We start from the raw sequence: 10,151 nt of genomic DNA, 5'->3' as shown, positions 1-10,151 counted from the left end.
TGTTGAGGTGCATTCCACCCATCCATGACGTCACTGTTCGCGTGTGGTGATGAGCTGACGTCACCGTCGGCTGCTGAGCAGCATCTCATTCTCTCCGCCGATCTTCGCGGCGGCGATCTTGGACGCTGAGAAGTTGCTCTTTCGCGCCGAAGCTTTGTGCTATGCTTTGGGTGAATTTATATAATTCCCGTATATCTCCGCCGGCTCCGAAGATCCGATCGTCAGTTTATGCACAGCCTTTGCGGAGTGTGCTCGGGTATCTTTCTCTCTTCGATTTGCGAGAAGCTGTTCGCGGCATTGAAAGCACCTTTGAGACGAGTTCTGTTTTCGCAAATTTTCGCGAGTCATTCCGAAGGGTGTCGAATTCTCAGCATAAGATTGCCACCCTTAACTTTTCGGGGGGTGGCAGTGTATGAGTGTGTGTAAGCGCGAGTGCAACAAAGGTGATCGCGTATCGTTCGTTCTTGTCAGATTCGGTGGATGCAGAAGAAGACGAAACGGGGAAATTCGTGGCATTTCAGGCACCTCCGAGAGTGAAGTGAGACTCCACAAGGCGATATAATTGAAGCACTCGAGTGAATTTGGTTTCTTCTGGGTGGAAGTGCATTGCCGGCGTGCTTGAGCATTGCATCGCTGCAGCAGTGACATTTCGTTTCGCTGGTACTGACGCATGCAATCGAGACCTCAACCATCGGGTGGAATGAAGGAAAGCAACAAAAGCACACGCTGAGCAGCACGGTCACAATTGAGTAACTCTGCTGGTGGAACACAATCCTGACACCGTACGTACGGGTGTGCACATGAAAGTGAAATTGCCTACCCATAGCTGCACTTGTGCCGCCAAGGTCGAGTAAGCAGATTTTTTTTTGACAATTACCAGTGGGAGTTGTTTTTGGGTCGCCACAAAACCAAGCCAAGAGGTGCGGCGTGCCCTTCACGAGAGTGATTCCAATTTTCGCACCAACAAATGTGATGTAAGTTGCAGAGCAGAATCATGGTGCTCTCCAGACCGTTGTTACCAGAAAAAAACCTCCATCAAATCAGCGCTTACCAATTGATTTCTTTAACTCAACTGTTTGTCTGAAAAATGTTTGAAAAAATCGCAAGGATCGTTTTGATGCTTGGCCTTATTGATGGCCTAACTACACGAATTCAGCAATATTTCCAAAGTAACAGCAATATTTCCAAAGTAGTTTGCATATGCTTTCCTAACTTCTGAGAGAGTTCATGAAATAATGGATCAACATTACATATAGTATATACACTATAACCACAATAACAAATGAACTAGATCGTAAATTAAATTGGTTCGTAAATTGTGAATCAGTTCGTAGATCGAGTGAGTTTGGTTCGTAAAACGAAATTTTGCGTTTTGGAGCCTGTTTTGTGATTATTTAATTGTTTTCAATTTTTATCATTTTGTGTGTTTAAGAAGTTCGATACCGTTGTGATTCAAATTCCGGACAGCTTTAATTTCCGGACACTCAACTTTATATGGGGAAGGTGTCAATTGAAATGTTTCAAAATTCGCCGTTCAAAAGCTGCCAATTTGGAGATTCGTTTTAACACTTCAGTCGTCACGCTGTTGTATTTTGTACAACAGTGGCGAAAACACCTCGCTTATCGTACACAGAATCAGCGTGGTGGTTCTGACGGTGGCAAACCGCGCGACGACTGAAGGGTTAATAAGCTTTTTCCATAGCAATCCATGAAAATTTACAATCCTCAACTAATTATAGGCCTTTGCATTGTTTTGATTTTGTATGGGATTTTGACTTTTGCTGGCCTTGTTGTTTACAAATTTCATGAAAGAGTTAAAGGTTCTTTGTGGCATTACGTCCCAACTGGGACAAAGCCTGCTTCTCAGATTAGTGTTCTTATGAGCACTTCCACAGTTATTAACTGAGAGCTTTCGTTGCCGATTGATCATTTTTGCATGTGTATATCGTGTGGCAGGTACGAAGATACTCTATGCCCTGGGAATCAAGAAAATTTCCTATACGAAAAGATCCTCGACCAGCGGGATTCGAACCCACGACCCTCATGCTGAAATAGCTGCGCGTTTACCGCTACGGCTATCTGGGCCCCTCAACGGCTAACGGCTTCTTCTTCTTTCTGGCGTTACGTCCCCACTGGGACAGAGCCTGCTTCTCAGCTTAGTGTTCTTATGAGCACTTCCACAGTTATTCACTGAGAGCTTACTATGCCAATGACCATTTTTGCATGTGTATATCGTGTGGCAGGTACGAAGATACTCTATGCCCTGTGAAGTCGAGAAATTTTCCAACCCGAAAAGATCCTCGACCGGTGGGATTCGAACCCACGACGGCTAACGGCTGGTAGTCTTTAATTCACGGTTTTACTTTTCAACTTTGCTTTTAACGAGTTGTCCAGAATTCGAATCATAGCGTCCAGAATAAGAAGCAAAAGTAAGGTGGCTTCTGGAATAAGGATCATGGAGATTGCCCACATTTCTATTTATTTAAACTTATTCAAGTTGTGGAATTCAAATCTTCACCAACCATTCGAAAGGTAAGTGTTTTGATATCATGATAACGCTGAGGTATCATATAGAATGATTTAATTGATATGCTTTCAGATGGCTTATACTTCAAAGAAGCCTTAAGTGTCTGTAATATGAATCTAAACGGTATGGGTGTAAGTGACAAAACCCTGGTTTGAGAAATCTTTGAAGTTTTTTCAACTATTTTTCATTTCATACAAAATGTATGGGAACCAATAAACAAGTAAAATTTCTACAATTTATGTCATTTTTCCTGCTGATCAAAAAAAAAACACTTAAAATTATCTTTGTCAATTTTGAAAATAGTACAATTTTATATAAACTCAACTCAGAACCGACTAAGCCCTACAATTGTTAAATTTTCCTTTATTTTTTTATCTTCGAGAAGAGAAAAGGTGTTCTACAAGAAAAATAGCAAACAATGGGCTTCAAAAGCAAAAAAAACTGGAGACTAACTCGTATGGAATTGCAGTGCCCGTTCGATTTTGGCATACACAGTCAAACCTCCATAGATCGATATATGAAAGGACCATGAAGATATCGAGTCATGGAACAGAAATGCTTTGGACCTGGGGGGTGCGAAGTAGATATCAACAAGCAGCCTGGCTACTGTCAAGCTAAAATTTTCATAAAAGTTATCAGAGTATGCCTAGGAGTCTGCGGTCATTACTTAGTCACGCTAAAATATGTTAGATGTTTCATGTTACACAAAAATTGAAAACTTTGAAGAAACGTTATACTTGGTCTTGTTTATGCATAACTTTTTTAAAACTGTTGTAAAATATATTCTCTACTAGTGTACGGTCAGAAACTATCTGATTCAGCTGAATTATTGGACTTATTGCCTGCATCAAACTGCAGAAGCTTTGTGTGAAGCATTTTAAGTGTGCACATTGAAAATGGTTTCCTGTGAGACAAGCAAACAAACAACGGTTAGCACTGGTGGAAAATATTGTGCTCAAATTGAATGACTAAAATGTTCGAGTCCGCACCCCTCAGCTTTAGTCAGCTGTTTGAAGGGTCCATCAAAGTAACCATGATATTTTGTTTTTAGTATGTTTCCATGAGTCGATATCGATTCATTAAACATTGACTCATGGAGGTTTTACTGTACAAAAAATGGATTTTTTTAAGGTTCACCATGTCCAAAATTGTTAAATTTTGTTGAACGATGATACAAATTTGAATAAAAACAATTGTTCAATTTAGGCATTCTCGTGGGTTTCGTTTCAATGCACAGTGAGAAAATCGGGCTCCAAAACGCGACTAAATGCAATATCTCAGCTGGGTAACGGTTCCAGGAAATGATTTTGGCCATTCTAGATCGGAAAAAGTCTTCTGAATCGATTGGTGGTGGTCCCATTGACCGGAGACTTCGCCCTGGCCACCTAGAGCCCTAGAATCGTCCTGAGTTCCTTACAGCAAGTAGAATTAATAGAACTGAAATAAACTGTCATGATTACGTTTTGCTGCGAAGCTGCATACGAAAATATTCATACATGGGGGATTTAGTGAAATGAATGATTGACCGTTATGGCCATTTTATGGTATCGAAGCAAACCCGGAACATCCGTAAAATTGGCAATATTAAAAAAATATATATTCTGATAGTTCCTTTGTCTCTTGTTTGTTAGAAATAAGTATTCTTACAATTCGTATTTAATAATCTGAATATTTGCCCATTACGGCCATTTTATGGTTCCGGGACAAACCCGGAATATCCGAAAAAATGGAAATACTGAAAACATTTTTTTTTCTGATAGTTCCTTTGTCTCTTGTTTGTTAGAAAGAAGTACTCTTACAATTCGTATTTAGTAATCTGAATGTTTGACCATTACGGCCATTTTATGGTTCCGGAACTAACCCGGAACATCTGTAAAATATTCCATATTGAAAAAAAAAACATTATTCATATGTTCCTTGTTGATTAAAATTAAGTATTCTAACATGTTGGATTTAGTGCTATGAATATTTGATCACTTTGACCATCTTATGGTTCCGTAATTAACCCGGAACATCCGTTAAATTGAAAAAAAAGTTCTGATAGTTTCTATGTTCCATGTTAGTTTTAATTAAGTATTCTTAAATGTCGAATTAAGTTATATGAATGTTTGACCATTATGGTCATTTTATGCTTCCTAAACTAACCCGGAACAACCGTAAATATGTGGGACGGACCTGGTGTAGTGGTTAGAACACACGCCTCTCACGCCGAGAACCTGGGATCGAATCCCATCCCCGAGATAGTCACTAAAAAATTTCAGTGACGACTTCCTTCGGAAGGGAAGTAAAGCCGTTGGTCCCGAGATGAACTAGCCCAGGGCTAAAAATCTCGTTAATAAAGATAGAAGAAAAAAAAACCGTAAATATTCCATATTGCAAAAAAAATCTGATAGTTCAGGAAGAAAGCTAATAGAAATCTTTGAAAGAACTCCTGGAAGTATTCCTGGAATAATTCCTGAAGAAACTTCAGGAGAATCCCTGAAGGAACTCCTAGAAAAACAACTGGAGGGATTCAAGAACGAATTCCTGGAAGAACTCCTAAAGGATCTCTAGCGGATCTCCTTCAAGAATCTCTCGTGAAACGCTTGGAGGAATCGCTGGAGCAGCTCCTGGAGGAATTTCTTAAGGGACTCCTGGAGTAATTCCCGAAGTAAATCCTGAAGGAAAATAATTCTGAAGGAATTCCCGAAGGAACTCCTGGAGGAATATTTGGAGTAATATTCAAAAGAATACTTGGATGAACTCCTGGAAGAATTTCCGAAGAACCTCCTGGAGGAATTTCTGAACGAACTCCAGGAGGAATTCCTGAAGGAACTCCTAGAGAAATTCTTGAAAGAATTTCTGGAGGTATTACTGAAGGAATGCCTGGACCAAGGCATGGAGATACTCCTGGAGGAAACTCCAGAAGGAACTCTAGAAAAAAAAACCTGAAGGATCTTCTGAGGGAATTTCTTGAGCAACTGGATGAATTCCTGAAAGAACTCTTGGAATAATTCCTGAAAGATATATATATATATATATATATATATATATATATATATATATATATATATATATATATATATATATATATATATATATATATATATATATATATAAATATATATATATATATATATATATACATATATATATATATATATATATAAATATATATACATATATATATATATATATATATATATATATATATATATATATATATATATTTTTTTTTTTATTTAATCTCCTGGAGGAATTCCTTAAGGAACTCTTGGACGTATTACCGGAGGAACACCTGGAGGAATTCCTTGAAGAACTCTTGGTAAAATTTCTGATGGAACTCCTGAAACCCTGTAGAAATCTCGTGGAGCAATTTCTGAATGCACTCTTAAAGAAACTCCTGAAGGATTATTCTGAAGGACCTCCTGAAGTAATTCCTGAAGAAACTCCTGGAGGAATCCCATAAGAGTTTCCTAGTGGAACTCTTGTAGGAATTCCTGAAGGAACTTCTAGAACAATTCCTAAAGGAACTCCTGAAAAAATTCCTGAAAGAACCCCTGCAGAAATTCCTGAGAAATACCTGTAGAAATTCCTGAAGCTACTACGGGAGGAATTCCTGAAAATAATCCTGAAGGAATTCCCGAAGGAACTCCTGCAGGAATATTTGGAGTGAAATTTGAAGGAATACCTGGAGAAATTTCTGAAGAATCTCTTGGAGTAATTCTTGAATGAACTCTTGGTAAAATTCCTGAAGGAACTCCTGGGCAATTCTTGAAGCGAACCCCGGAGGAAATCTTTATAGATCTCCAAAAGTAATTTATGAAGAAATTGTTAGAGGAATTCCTGAAGATATACCTGGAGTATTTTCCCGAAAGAACACCTCAAAAACTCCTGGAGGAATTTCTGTAGAATTTCCTGGAGGAATTCCTGAAAGCACTTCCTGCAGAATTCCTGGAGATATCCCTAAGATACTCTTTCAGCAATTCCTAGAGAAATTCTTGGAGTAATTCCTGAAGGAACTCTTGAAAGAATTTCTGGGTTAATTCCGGAAGAAAATCCTGGAGTAACTCCTGAAGGAATTCCTGAAGTAAATCCTTGAAGATTTTCTGAAAGATTTCCTGGAGTAATTCCTGAAGGAACTCCTGGAAGAATTATCGAAGGAATTCATGGCGGAATTCCTGAAGGAGTTTTTGAAGGTAACTCTGGAGGATTTCCTGAAAGATCTGCTAGAGGATTTTCTGAAAACGCTCATGGAGGAATTCTTGAAGATACTTCTGGAAGATTTTCTTGAAAGAACTCTTGGAGAAATCCTAAAAAAAAACTTCTGTGAGAATTCCTGATTTATATGAATTATCAGTTTTTTTTTTCAATGTGGAAAATTTTACAGATGTTATTCGACCATCGAGGCATCCTTAAAAATCAACTTTTGCTATGGTTCGATATCGACATACGGAATATCGAGTGAGGGAGAGATGACTGTATATGAAATAGTACTTCTCTAATCCTGACGATGTGATTTCAGAGGGGGTTTCCGAAAGATTTATTCGAGAAAATCTTCGGAATTCCACTAGCAAACTCACATGGGATCTCTTATTAATATTAATTTATGAATTATTAATTATGAGTGATTCTTTTATTTGTTCTTGTGGAATCTTCCATCGAAATCCTCCAGGAAATACAAAGGAATTCCTTCAGGAATTTATCAAGAAGTTCGTTCATGAATTCCTCCAAGAGTTTTTTTTTTAGGAATTTCTCAATGAGCTCTTACAGGAATTCTGACAGAAGTTTTTTCTTTAAGATTCCTCCAAGAGTTCCTTCAAGAAAATCTTCCAGGAGTATCTTCAAAAATTCCTCCATGAGCGTAATCAGAAAATCCTCTAGCAGATCTTTCAGGAAATTCTCCAGAGTTTCCTTCAAAAACTTCTTCAGGAATTCCTTCATGAATTCCTTCGATAATTCTTCCAGAAGTTCCTTCAGGAATTACTCCAAGAAATCTTTCAGAAAATCTTCAAGGATTTACTTAAGGAATTCCTTTAGGAGTTACTCTAGGATTTTCTTCCGGAATTCCCCCAGAAATTATTTCAGGAGTTCCTTCAGGAATTACTCCAAGAGTTTCTTTAGGAAACCCTTTAAGAATTGCTCCAGGAGTATCTTAGGGATATCTCCAGGAATTCTTCAGGGATATCTCCAGAAATTCTGCAGAAAGTGCTTTCAGGAATTCCTCCAGGAAATTCTACAGAAATTCTTCCAGGAGTCTTTTGATGAGTTCTTTCGGGAAAATACTCCAGGTATATCTTCAGGAATTCCTCTAACAATTCCTTCATAATTTACTTTTGAAGATCTATAAAGATTTCCTCCAGGGTTCGCTTCAAGAATTGCTCCAGGAGTTCCTTCAGGAATTTTACCAAGAGTTCGTTCAAGAATTACTCCAAGAGATTCTTCAGGAATTTCTCCAGGTGTTCCTTCTGTAATACCTCAAGGGTTCCTTCAGAAGTTTCTACAGGAATTCCTTAAGAAGTTCCTTCAGGAATTACTCCAAGAGTACCTTCAGGAACCTTTCCAGGAGTATCTCCAGGAATTCATCACGGAGTTTCTTTAGTTATACCTTCAGGAGTTCTTCCAAGAATTCTTGAAAGAGTTTCTTCTGAGATTAGCCCAGGAGCTCCTCCAGGTATTCATCCAGGAATTCCTCCAAATATACTTCCAGAAGTTCCTTCAGGAATTCCTCCAGGAGATCTTTCAGGAAATCCTCCAGGGTTTCCTTCAACAATTCCTCCTGGAATTCATCCATGATTTCCTACAAGAATTTTTCCAGGAGTTCCTTCAAGATTTACTCCAGGGAATCTTCGATGATTTACTTCAGGACATCCTACACGTATTCCATCAGGGAGTTCCTTCAGGAATTCCTCCAAGAGTTCCTGTAGGAAACCCTTCGGGAATTCCTCCGGAAGTTTCCTAGGGATTCCTCCAGGAATTCTTCAGGATTTTTTCCAGGAGTTCTTTCAGGAACTCCTCCAGGAGGTTGTTCGGAAATTTCTCCAGATATTCCTTCAAATTTCACTCCAAATATTCCTGCAGGAGTTCCTTCGGGAATTCCTTCAGGATTATTTTCAGGAATTCCTCCCGTAGTAGCTTCAGGAATTTCTGCAGGGGTTCTTTCAGGAATTTTTTCAGGAGTTCCTTTAGGAATTATTCTAGAAGTTCCTTCAGGAATTCCTACAAGAGTTCCACTAGGAACCCCTTATGGGATTCCTCCAGGAGTTTTTTCAGGAATTACTTCAGGAGCTCCTTCAGGATAATCCTTCAGGAGTTTCTTTAAGAGTGCATTTAGAAATTCCTCCACGAGATTTCTACAGGGTTTCAGGAGTTCCTTCAGTAATTTTACCATGAGTTCTTCAAGGAATTCCTCCAGGTGTTCCTCCGGTAATACGTCCAAGAGTTCCTTAAGGAATTCCTCCAGGAGTTCAAATCAAAAAAAAAAAAAAAAATATATATATATATATATATATATATATATATATATATATATATATATATATATATATATATATATATATATATATATATATATATATATATATATATATATATATATATATATATCCTTCAGGAATTATTCCAAGAGTTCTTTCAGGAATTCATCCAGTTGCTCAAGAAATTCCCTCAGAAGATCCTTCAGGTTTTTTTTTTCTAGAGTTCCTTTTGGAGTTTCCTCCAGGAGTATCTTCATGACTTTGTCCAGGAATTCCTTCAGTAATACCTCCAGAAATTCTTTCAAGAATTTCTCTAGGAGTTCCTTTAGGAATTCCTCCTGGAGTTCGTTTAGAAATTCCTCCAGGAGGTTCTTCGGAAATTCCTCCAGGAGTTCCTCCAAGTATTCTTTTGAATATTACTCCAAATATTCCTCCAGGAGTTCCTTCGGGAATTCCTTCAGAGTTATTTTCCTTCAGGAGCTTCTCCAGCGATTCCTCCAAGCGTTTCACAAGAGATTCTTAAAGGAGATCCGCTAGAGATCCCTTAGAAGTTCTTCCAGGAATTCTTCCTTGAATCCCTTAAAGGATTTCTTCAAGTTCCTCCAGAGATTTTACCTTATGGATTTCTACAGTTGTTTTTCTAGGAGTTCCTTCAGAGATTCTCCTGAAGTTTCTTCTATACTTCCAGGAGTTCTTTCAATAATTTCTATTAGCATTCTTCCTGAACTATCAGATTTTTTTTCCAATATGGAATATATACGGTTATTCCGGGTTAGTTTAGGAATCATAAAATGACCATAATGGTTAAACATCCATATAACTTAATTCGACATTTAAGAATACTTAATTAAAACAAACATAGAACGTAGAACCTATCAAAACATTTTTTTTTTTCAATTTAACGGATGTTCCGGGTTAATTACGGAACCATAAGATGGTCATAGTGATCAAACATTTATATCACTAAATCCAATATGTTAGAATACTTAATTTTAATCAACAAGGAACATATGAATAATCTTTTTTTTTCAATATGGAAAATTTTACAGATGTTCCGGGTTAGTCCGGAACCATAAAATGGCCGTAATGGTCAAACATTCAGATTATTAAATACAAATTGTAAGAATACTTATTTCTAACAAACAAGATACAAAGGAACTATCAGAATA

At 37.8% G+C, this 10,151-nt stretch overlaps 1 protein-coding gene across 1 annotated transcript in view; it reads left to right on the top strand.

Annotated features, from left to right (window-relative positions):
- Positions 1-201: 201 nt before the first annotated feature.
- LOC5571808 overlaps positions 202-10,151 on the top strand; it is a 191,995-nt gene continuing 182,045 nt past the window's right edge. Inside the window, exon 1 of the mRNA XM_021841423.1 lies at positions 202-974. The gene's annotated coding sequence lies outside the window, so the exon portion shown is untranslated. The remainder of the gene's footprint in view (positions 975-10,151) is intronic.

Source organism: Aedes aegypti, chromosome 2 (assembly GCF_002204515.2).
Source record: "Aedes aegypti strain LVP_AGWG chromosome 2, AaegL5.0 Primary Assembly, whole genome shotgun sequence".
In the NCBI taxonomy this organism is placed as follows: domain Eukaryota; kingdom Metazoa; phylum Arthropoda; class Insecta; order Diptera; family Culicidae; genus Aedes; species Aedes aegypti.
This window is presented reverse-complemented; position numbering and strand designations above follow the sequence as displayed.